This window comes from Opisthocomus hoazin, unplaced genomic scaffold, assembly GCF_030867145.1.
Source record: "Opisthocomus hoazin isolate bOpiHoa1 unplaced genomic scaffold, bOpiHoa1.hap1 HAP1_SCAFFOLD_115, whole genome shotgun sequence".
Classification (NCBI taxonomy): domain Eukaryota; kingdom Metazoa; phylum Chordata; class Aves; order Opisthocomiformes; family Opisthocomidae; genus Opisthocomus; species Opisthocomus hoazin.
Genome location: NW_027449069.1, coordinates 16,973 through 27,505, shown reverse-complemented (window position 1 = coordinate 27,505; position 10,533 = coordinate 16,973). Strand labels below are relative to the sequence as shown.

General features: G+C 51.8%; 5 long non-coding RNA genes across 6 annotated transcripts; all 5 read left to right on the top strand.

Moving 5' to 3' along the window:
- Positions 1-5,246: 5,246 nt before the first annotated feature.
- On the top strand, positions 5,247-6,195 carry LOC142360368 (uncharacterized). 2 transcript variants are annotated; one of them, XR_012762987.1, is made up of 7 exons: positions 5,247-5,330; positions 5,416-5,468; positions 5,561-5,622; positions 5,713-5,768; positions 5,852-5,892; positions 5,971-6,013; positions 6,121-6,195. It is a non-coding gene; the product is annotated as an uncharacterized LOC142360368 (long non-coding RNA). The 2 variants fall into 2 exon arrangements; XR_012762986.1 differs by lacking the exon at positions 5,247-5,330 and having other exon boundaries at positions 5,385-5,468.
- Positions 6,196-6,395: 200 nt separating this feature from the next.
- On the top strand, positions 6,396-6,801 carry LOC142360374 (uncharacterized). The gene is made up of 3 exons (XR_012762988.1): positions 6,396-6,473; positions 6,560-6,606; positions 6,717-6,801. It is a non-coding gene; the product is annotated as an uncharacterized LOC142360374 (long non-coding RNA).
- Positions 6,802-7,373: 572 nt separating this feature from the next.
- On the top strand, positions 7,374-8,508 carry LOC142360400 (uncharacterized). The gene is made up of 4 exons (XR_012762993.1): positions 7,374-8,047; positions 8,141-8,193; positions 8,283-8,346; positions 8,434-8,508. It is a non-coding gene; the product is annotated as an uncharacterized LOC142360400 (long non-coding RNA).
- A 62-nt stretch (positions 8,509-8,570) lies between these two features.
- Positions 8,571-8,940, top strand: LOC142360401 (uncharacterized). The gene is made up of 3 exons (XR_012762994.1): positions 8,571-8,613; positions 8,697-8,795; positions 8,878-8,940. It is a non-coding gene; the product is annotated as an uncharacterized LOC142360401 (long non-coding RNA).
- Positions 8,941-9,076: 136 nt separating this feature from the next.
- Positions 9,077-10,199, top strand: LOC142360398 (uncharacterized). Its single transcript, XR_012762992.1, has 3 exons — positions 9,077-9,942; positions 10,028-10,068; positions 10,155-10,199. It is a non-coding gene; the product is annotated as an uncharacterized LOC142360398 (long non-coding RNA).
- Positions 10,200-10,533: the final 334 nt, after the last annotated feature.

The window sequence follows — 10,533 nt, the reverse complement described above, 5'->3', positions numbered from 1 at the left end:
CAGCTGCCTTTATACCTTTTGGTGGTTCACCCCTCCCCTTTCCCAGGGGAGCGTGGGAAGGGTGGTGGGCGAGGCCGGGAGTATAAGAGCTGCAGCTGCTGAGAAGGGAGCTCATTCTACTCCTAGCTTTCTTTGGTCTTAGAGCTCTACTCCTCCTTCAGTCAGTTACAGCTTTTGAGCTAAGCTACTCCAGGAAATGCATTTTGGTATTTAGAGAAGCAGAAGCTTCTGTTTGAGGTTGGACTTTTAAGGATGAGTCAAGGCTCGGCAGCAGATCTAGTACATTTATCCACAGCCTTTTTCTTCAGGTCAGTAACTTTTTATTCAGAATTTGTGGGCAGTGAGATTGTTTAATAGTATGTGTTGTTCTCTTTATTCTAGGTTCATTACACTCTCCTGGATCTCCTGACTTGATTGAGGATGGAACATTGCGTTTTTTTCACTAGCGGTACTGTTTACTGTGTAACTTGCTGATACCGTGTGTCTTAATCAGATTGACGATGACATTGTCTGGCAGGGGTTAGGGTGAGCATGTTGTACACATTTGTACAGAGATTGAGCGTTTCTCAAGCGAGCGGCAGGGTTGTGACACATAGTGTCTTTCAGAGCATGGGATGGCTCATTGCCTTTACCAATCACTCAGTGGACCGTGTCACCCCTGGAAACTTTGCGGCTCGTGGCAGGCCCCTCATAGATTATAAGCATCGGGGCTTTGCTTACTTTGTGGTCCTGTAGCCAATCCCTGAGGCTGCGGGAAGGCATAATGTGGGAGATGCCCACAGAACACAGGACATGGTTTGGAAGAAAGGCTCCTGAGGAGCGGCCGATGCGGGGGGTTCAGGGGCGCAAATACAGGGAAGCGGCTGCCGGGAGAGGGCATGTGGTTCCTTCTTTGCCAGTTCAGGAGGAGAGAAGGAGCTTCTAAAGCTTTGAGATGGGGGATGGTTGAGGAAGCGAGGAGGGTTTATCGGCTTCGGTCAGTATAGTTTTGCAGTCGCCATGGGACATCGATGAGGTTCATTTGGTCTGAGTCTCTCTGCGGCTGACGGGGAGCTATGACAAAGACACAAGAGACGAAGCGCAAACCCTCTGGGCCTCCGCATCTGAAGACGGAGGGCTGAACGTGAGGCCTTTGAACCTCAAAGGTGTTAAGGCTTGTATGTGAAGAGCTTAATGTTCTTTTGCATTTGATTTTGTTTTTTTCTAACGGCAGGCTGTAGTTGGACTCTAGGTGGTATTTCTGAATGGAAACAAAACCTCTGGAATCCCTAAGCTATTGGTCAGCATTGGGGTGACTTCTACAATATGTTTTTTGCAGATGCAGAGGAACGAGCCGTGCGCCAAAGGGTGACGGAGGAGAGGCGAGCAGAGCATCGTAAGAAGGTGGGTTCGCATGTGATGTCGGAGGGAAGATGTGACCAGTGGCTATAGGACTAGCTTTTAGGTTTTGATTTGTGGGTGTTTTTTTAATTTTGAAGGCGTAAAGCGGGTTTACGGGCAGCAGAGGTGACTCAGGCAAGGTTAGCTGTGCCTAGCGGCCTGCAGTAGCAGTTAATGTTCACGTGTCTTATTGACAGCGAAGATACAAGCTTTTGCAGGGGCCTTTGGCATTGGGCTGGCATTTGAGGTGAGCCAGGGCGTTAGCGAGGAGGAGCATGGGGCGGATGATTTCTCAGGAGCGCAAGGGTAATTTCGTGTCTCTTGGTATCTTGGGTTATCAAGAGCGATGAGGACCACAGCGTCCCATTCTGGACCCAGCAGGTGAGCAGAGAATCCCGGTGCTTCTGAGGACGGGGTTGTTGTGGAAGGTGTTGCGTTGGCCAGCGTGATGCTTACCGTCAGAACTGTTTGTGGGTTTTCTTTTTTTGCAGAGGAGGAAGCGGAACCTGGCGACTGCAGGAGCATCCCAGATATCCGATGTGTTTTCTGTCGAGGATGGGTTTAGAGCCGTGTGCCTCTGAAAGCGAAGTAGAGGGATCGGGGCCTGGGGAGGGTCTGGAGGGAGGGGACCACAGTTGGGCATCGTGGGGAGGGCTTGTGAAGTTAGCATAGGGGAGCGGGCTGTCCCGGAACAGCTCCCTTTGGGCCAGTAAAGGGAAGGGGTTTCTCTTAAGCCTTGGCAGGCAGGGCAGTTCCAGCCTGTGTCTGTGGTGTTGTGTTGTTTGTGTGGTCCGTCTTATGCATCTTAAAACTTACCTGGGTCTCCAGTTCTTCATTGGTATTTGTGCTCAACAAGCATCTTAGGCACATCAGGTGCCATCCCTAGAGTCTCGAATACCTGCGGTCAGTGGCATACTGTCAATTGGGCGATTCTTTTATTTCCCTGTGAGCGTAAAGCACGGATCGGTGTCACATCTCGCAAGTTTCCGGTCGGTTCTCATTAGCGGCATCATTCCTGGCTGTGTCAGCCACTCTTCTCTGTACCGGTCCATTTTCATGGACGGTGGGACTTCTTCCCTGCATCCTTACTTTCTTAGGTCTTGAAGCCGGGCTTCTCGTGCATCCATCATCTGTGTTGACGGTAACTTCTTGTAAGGGTCTCTTGCGTTGTCTGTTTTTCTGGGGCTGCCGTAGCGCCTCCTCGCTCTGGGCTGTCGTGGCCCCGTAGGTCTTCTTGCTGGACAGTGTCTCCCATCAGGGAGTCATTCTTCTTGCAGAGAGTTTTCTCTCTTCTTTGAATCACATTGTTTGTGGTGGTGTGTGTACCGTCGGTCTGTGCCTGTTTGTTGGCTTGGAGCTGCTCTGTCCAGGGGTGTAAAGTCAGGGGTAGAAGGAATAGCGATAGGAAGCTGCGGTTAATATGTCGATAGGCCTAGACTGTTGCGGTAGAGGTTGGGCAGCGAGCTCGCAGGGAGCAGCCATCGGCAGGCTGCGTGGTCTGTCATTTGAACAGTGGTTAGAGGAGGTGCTGGGAGCTGCATGGGAGGGGTCAATCAGCGGCAGCAAAGGAGCTTGAATCTGGACAGCGTTCTGGCTTGTATGTGTGGGGCTTGAAGTCTGGCCCTTTTTTCATTTATTTAGTGGCAGGCTGCAGTTGCACTGCAGATAGTATTCCCAAATGGAATCAACACATCTGGAACAGTTAATGGCTTGAGCAGCATCCAGGTGACTTTTTCAATGTTTTTTCAGATGTTGGGGGACAAGATGGGCACAGAGGACCAACGGAAGCATTGAACAGACTGCTCTATGAAGGCAGACGGGTGCATAGCATCAGAAGGAGGATGCATTCGGTGGCTATGTGACTGCAATAAGGTTGGTGGGTTTTTTCCCCAATATTGTAGGTGCAAAGAAACAAGCGAAGCAGGATATGGGCACCAGGAGTGCCTCTGTCAAGGAGAACAATGAGTAGTAGGCTACAGTAGCAGTTATGGTTCTGGTAGGTAGGGTATTGTCATTGAAGTTATCAATATCCCTTATTTGTGGTTTTTCAGGTGGTACCAGAGACTTGAGGTGGCACCATGTAAATGGCAGGGGCGACACGGGCGAGCAGCCAAGGTGAAGGAGCAGGAGATGGGAATCGGTGCGGGCAGGCTGCAATTTTGGCACTATCTCAGCACATGTTTTCTACTTTGTTTTCTTTGTAGGTGTCACATGGTCTCGGATGCGCAAAGCAGCACGCTGACAAGAGATCTGACAAGATGAGGCGGTCATGGGTCGGATCAGCATCTCAGAGCAAAATATCATACGGCACCTCAATGACGCATATCTCTTGGTTTTGCAGGGGCTGTGCGGCCCGCCTTTGGCATCGGACCAGCGTTTGAGGTGAGCCAGGGTGGCGGCGAGGAGGCGCCTGGGGCAGGTGATTTCTCAGCAGCGCAACGGTAATTTTGTCTCTTGGTATCTTAGGTTAGCAAGAGCGATGAGGGCTGCAGCATCCCATTCTGGACCGAGCAGGTAAGCGGAGAATCCCAGTGCTTCTGAGGGGGATGCTGTGGATGATGTTGGTGTTGGCCAGCATGATGCTTACCGTCAGAACTGTTTGTGGGTGTTTTTTTTTTTGCAGAGGAGGAAGCAGAACGTGACGACTGCCGGAGCATCTGGTTAGCTGATGCATGTTCATGTTGAGCGTGGATTCAGACCCTCGACCCTCTAAAAGCTAAGTTGAGGGATTGGGGAGGGTCTGGAGGGAGGGGACCACGGTTGGGCATCGCAGGGAGGGCTTGCGAAGTTAGCGTAGGGGAGAGGGCTGTGCAGGAGCGGGCCCCTTTGGGCATGTAAAGGGAAGGAAGGGGTTTGTCTCCAGCCCAAGTGAGCAGGGCAGTTCCAGGCCGTGTCTGTGGTGCTGTGTTGTTTGTGTCATGCGTCTTCTGTGTCTTAGACCTTACCAGGGTCTCAACATCCTTGTTGTTCTTCACAGTCAAGGAGCACACTATGCACATCAGGCACCACCCCTGGGGTCTGGAATGCCCCTCCTCATAGGCATAGTGCCAATTGGGCATGTCTCTTCTTGCCTTACAAGCGTAAATAATGGATCGATCTCACGCCTCAGAAGTTTCTAGTCGATTCTTTTTTGCGGTGTTCCAGGCTGTGCCAGCAGGTCTTCTCTCTACCGGTCCATTTTCATGGACTGTGGGACTTGTTCCCTGCATCCTTACCATCTTAGGTCTTGAAGCCGGGCTTCTTGCACATCCATTGTCGCCATTCTGACCGTAACTTCTTGTAAGGGACCACTGGGTTCTCCTGTTTTTCTGAGGCTGCTGTGCAGCCTCCGCGCTCTGGGCCATTGCGGCCCTGTCGGTCTCCTTGTCTGACAGCTTCTCTGGTCCAGCAGTCATTGTTCTTGCGGAGGGTTTTCTCTCTTCTTTGAATCTCATTGTTTGTGTTGTTGTGTGTAATGTTGGTCTGTGCCTATGTGTGTTTTGGCTTGGAGCCGCTCTGCCCAGCGGCGTAGAGTCAGGGGTAGGTGTCATAGCGATAAGAGGCTGTGGTTAATAGGTTGACAGGCCTGGACTGTTTAGGCAGAGGCTGGGCAGTCAGCTTGAATGGAGCAGCCATCAGCAGGCAATGTGGACTCTCATTTCAACAGTGTTTTACAGAGATGACTGGAGTTGTGTAGGAGGGGCTGATCGACGGCAGCAAAGCGGATTGAATCTCAAAAGTATTCAGGCTTCTATGTGTGGGGTCTAAGGTTTTGTCCTTTTTTGCATTGTTTTTTCTTAATGGCAGGCTAGAGTTGGCCTCTAGATAGTATTCTGAAATCAAGCAATGGAGCTGGACTCTAAGGTCTCGGTCAGCTTCTGGGTGACATGTTTATTAATTTTTTGCAGTTGCCCGTGGACGAGATGGGCACCAAAGAGCCACGGAGGTGGCGAGAGGTGCGCCAAAAGAAGGTGGGTTTGTGCATGATGTCGAGGGAAGATGTGACCGGTGGCTACATGACTTCACTTAGTTTGTGGTTTGTGTGTTATTTTGGAGGTGCAAAGGAATAAGTGCAGTGAGATATCGGCACCAGCGGTGACTTCAACAAGGTGAGCTACGACCAGTGGGCTGAAGTATCAGTTATTTTTCAGGAGTCATATTGTTGGTGAAGCTATAAGCGTCCTTTGTTTGTGTTTCGTAGATGGTACCCAAGCTGCAGCATAGACACGTAAATGGCAGAGAAAACACGGGTGAGCAGCCAAGGTAAAGGCTGGGAGATGGCAGTTGGTGTGGGTAGACGGTGTGGTTTTTGGCAGTATCTCAGCATGTGTCTCTTTGCTGTGATTGTTGCAGATGCCACATGCAGATTTGGAGGGGCATGGCAACATGCTGACCAGAGGTCTGAGAAGGTGAGGCAATTGTGGGCCGGGTCAGTGTGTGAGCAAAGTATTGTGCAGCAACTCAGTGAAGCGTATCTCTCTTGGTTTTGCAGGAGCTGTGCGGGTCACCTTTGCCATTGGACAAGCTCTTGAGGTGAGCCAGGGTGGCAGTGTGGGGCGGGTGACTTCTCACGGGCACAATGGTAATTTTGTCTCTTGCTATCTGAGGTAGCAGAAACAATAATGGCTGCAGCGTCTGACTCCGGAACGAGCAGGTGAGCAGAGCACCCAGGTGCTTCTGAGGGGGTTGTTGTGGAAGAGGTTGATCTCGGCCAGTGTGATGCTTCCTGTCAGCACTGTTTCTGGGTTTTTTCCTCTTCAGATGACAAAGCGGAACCAGGCGAGTGCAGGAGCTTCCCAGTTAGCCAATGTGCTTTTTGTTGAGGATGAATTTAGACCCCTGGCATTCCAAAAGCTAAGTCGAGGGACTGGAGGGAGGAGGCCATGGCTGGGAATTGCAGGGAGGGCTTGTAAAGTTAGCGTAGGGGAGAGGGCTGTGCAGCAGCGGGCCCTTTTGGGCATGTAAAGGGAAGGAAGGGGTTTGTCTTCAGCCCAGGTGGCCGGGGCAGTTCCAGTCTGTGTCTTTGGTGCTGTGCTGTTTTTGTGGTGTGTCTTGTGTCGCAGACCTTCCTCTGGGCTGTGAGGAACACCTGTGGCATTGGACAACTGTTTGAGGTGAGCCGGGGTGGCAGCGAGCAGGAGCGTGGAGCGTGTGACTTCTCACGGGTGGAATGATCATTTTGTGTCTCTTGGTATCTTAGGTAGCAGAAGCAATGATGACTGCAGTGTCCGACTCTGAAACGTGCAGGTGAGCAGAGCACCCGGGTGCTTCTGAGGAGGGGGTTTTTGTGGAAGAGGTTGGTCTTGGCCAGTGTGATGCTTCCTGTCAGCAGTGTTTCTGGGTTTTTTCCTTTTCAGATGACAAAATGGAACCAGGCGACTGGAGGAGCTTCCCAAGTAGCCAATGTGCTTTTTGTTGAGGATGGATTTAGACCCCTGGCCCTCCAAAAGCTAAGTCGAGGGACCGGGGCTAGAAGAGTCTGGAGGGAGGGGAACACAGCTGGGCAATGCGGGCAGGGCTTGTAAAGTTAGTGTAGGGGAGAGCTGTGCAGGAGCGGGCCTCTTCAGGCATGTAAAGCGAAGGGGTTTCCCTTCATCCGAAGACTAGTACGGGCAGGGCAGTTCCAGCCTGTGTCTGTGGTTTTATGTTGTTTTTGTGGTGTCTTCTGTGTCATAGACCTTCCTCTGTTCTTGATGTCCTTGTTGCTCTTTGCACTCAAGAAGCTCATCAGGTGCCTTGGATGCCATCTCTAGGGCCTCAAATGCCTGTAGCTATTGGATAGTGCCAACTGGGAGGTTCTATTCTTGGCTTACAAATGCAAAGCATGGATCAGTCTTGTGTTTCGAAAGCTTCTGGTCAGTTCTCTTTGGCGGTGTCGTTCCAGGCTGTGTCAGCAGCTCTTCTCTCTACCGGTCCATTGTCATGGACTGTAGGAGTTTTTCCTGGAATTGTTATGCTCTTAGGTCTTGAAGACAGGCTTCTTACACATCCATTGTCTCCATTTTGACGGCAACTTCTTGTAAGGGACCATTTGGTTCTCCTGTTTCTCTGGGGCTGCCACGAAGGCTCCTCGCTCTCGGCCGTTGTGGCCCTGTCGGTCTCCTTGTCCGACGGCTTCTCTCATCCAGCAGTCATTGTTCTCGCAGAGAGTTTTCTCTCTTCTTTGAATCCAATTGTTTGTGGTGTTGCGTGTCATGTTGGTCTGTGCCCGTGTGTGTTTGGCTTGGAGCTGCCCTGCCCAGCGGCGTAGAGTCAGGGGTAGGTGTCATAGCGATAAGAGGCTGCGGTTAATAGGTCGACAGGCCTGGACTGTTTAGGCAGAGGCTGGGAGGTGCGCTCGGATGGAGCGGCCATCAGCAGACAGTGTGGACTGTCATTTCAACAGTGTTTTACAGAGGTGATAGGAGTTGTGTGGGAGGGGCTGATCATCATCAGCAAAGCAGATTGAGTGTTGATGGTGGTAAGGCTTATGCACGGGGGGGGCTTTAACTTTTGTCTCTTATGCCTGTATGTAATGGCAGGCTGTATTTTGGACTCTAGGCGCTATTCCAAAATCACATCAATACATCTGGAATTGTTAATGTCTTAAGCAGCATATGGGTGACTTGTTCAATATTGATTTCAGGTGCCAGGGAACAAGATGGGCACCAAAGACCAATGGAGGCGCTGAGCAGAGCGTCATCAGGAGGTGGGTTGGCGCACGGTGTTGAACGGAAGACATGATTAGCGGCTATACGACTGCCTTACAGTTGGTGGTTTGGTTTTTTTTGCAATATTGTAGGTGCAAAGCAACGAGTGAAGCATGATATCGGCACCAGGGGTGGCCCGGGCAAGGTGAGCAATGAGTAGTATGCTGAAGTAGCAGTTATTTTTTCTGGTGTGCTGTTGTTGGTGAAATTATCATCCCTGTTTGTGTTTCCCAGGTGGTACCTGAGCCTCAGCATGGGAACACGTAAATGTCAGGGGCAATATGGGTGAGCAGCCAAGGTAAAGGCACAGGAGGTGGGAATCGGTGTGGCAGGCGGCAGTTTTCGGCAGTATCTCAGCATGTGTCTTCTGCTTTTTTTTTTGAAGGTGCCACACATTCCTGAAGGGGCAAAGCAGCATGCTGACAAGAGGTCCGAGAAGGTGACGTGGTTGCGGGCTGGGTCAGTGTGTAAGAGCAAAGTACTGTGCAGCAACTCAGTGAGGGGTGTCTCTCTTGGTTTTTCAGGGGTTGTGCGGGCCGCCTTTGGCATTGGGCAAGCTCTTGAGGTGAGCCGGGGTGGCAGCGAGGAGCGTAGGGCAGGTGACTTCTCACGGGTGCAATGATCACTTTGTGTGTCTTGGCATCTTAGGTTGCAGAGGCGATTATGGCTACAGTGTCCGACTGTGGAATGAACAAGTGAGCAGCAGAGCATCCTGGTGCTTCTGAGGAGGGGATTGCTGTGGAAGAGGTTGGTCTTGGCCAGTGTGATGCTTACTGTCAGCACCATGTGTGGTGTGTGATGTCCTCGTCTGTTTTTTTTTCTTTGTCAGATGACGAAGCAGACCTGTTGACTGCAGGAACATCCCAGTTAGCCAACATGCTTGTTGTCGAGGGGGAATTCAGACTCCTGGCCCTCCAAAAGCTAAGTCGAGGGACTGGGGCTGGGAAGGGTCTGGAGGGAGGGGACCACAGTTGGGCATTGCGGGCAGGGCTTGTAACGTTAGTGCAGGGGAGAGGGCTGTGCAGGAGCGGGCCTCTCTGGGCACAGAAAGGGACCGAGTTTCCCTGCATCCTAGGACTAGCATGGGCAGGGCAGTTCCAGCCTGTGTCTTCGGTGCTATGTTGTTTTTGTGGTGTGTCTTGTGTCGCAGACCTTCCTCTGGTCTCAATATCCTTGTTGCTCTTTGCACTCACAAAGCTCATCTTGTGCCTCCGTGCCATACCTGGGGTCTCGAATGCGTGTACTCATTGGCATAGTGCCAATTCAGCTCTTCTCTTCTTGCCTTACAAGCGTAAAGCATGGATCGGTCTCGCATCTCTCTTTGGCGGTGGCGTTCCAGGCTGCGTCAGCAGCAGCTCTTCTCTCTTCCGGTCCATTTTTATGGACTGTGGGACTTCTTCCCTGAATCCTTATGCTCTTAGGGCTTGAAGCCGGGCTTCTAGCACATCCATCGTCTTCATTTTGACCGTAAATTCTTGTAACGGACCATTCTGTTCTAATCCGGTTTTCTGGGGCTGCCGTGGAGCCTCCTCGCTCTGGACCAATGCGGCCCTGTCGGTCTCCTTGTCTGACAGCATCTCCCGTCAGGGAGTCCTTCTTGCGGAGAGTTTTCTCTCTTCTTGAATCCCATCGTTCGTGGTGTCGTGTGTAATGTTGGTCTGTGCCTGCGTGTGCTTGCCTTGGAACTGCTCTGCCCAGGGAAACCAGGGAACCCGTAAAACGCAAGGGCAGAGTGGCTGAGCAGCCAAGTAAAGGAGCAGGAGATTGGGATCGATGCAGGCAAGCTTTGGTTTTGGGCAGTATCTCAGCACGTTCTGTTTGCTTTGATTTTATTGCAGGTGCCGCACATAGCCTCGGAGGAGCAAAGCAGCATGCTGACATGAGGTCTGAGAAGGTGAGGCAATTGTGGGCCCGGTGAGCGTGTGAGAGCAAAGTATTGTGCAGCAACTGAGTGAGGGGTGTCTCTCTTGGTTTTGCAGGGGCTGTGAGGAACACCTGTGGCATTGGACAACTGTTTGAGGTGAGCCGGGACGGCAGCGAGGAGGAGTGTGGGCTTGGTGACTTCTCAGGGGCGGAATGATCATTCTGTGTCTCTTGGTATCTTAGGTAGCAGAAGCAATGATGGCTGCAGCGTCCGACTCTGAAACGAGCAGGTGAGCGGAGCACCCCAGCTCTTCTGAGGAGGGGGTTTTTGTGGAAGAGGTTGATCTCGGCCAGTGTGATGCTTACTGTCAGCAGTGTTTCTGGGTTTTCTCTTTTTCAGTGATGAAGTGCAACCTGGTGACTGCAGGAGCATCCCAGATACCTAATGCATTTTTGGTCGAGGTTGGATTTAGAGCCCTCGTCCCTCTGAAAGCTAAGTCCAGGGGTTTGGAAGGGTCTGGAGGGAGGGGACTACGGTTGGGCATTGCAGGGAGAGCTTGCGAAGCTAGTGTAGGGGAGAGGGCTGTCCACGAACAGGCCGCTTTAGGCGGGCCAAGGGAAG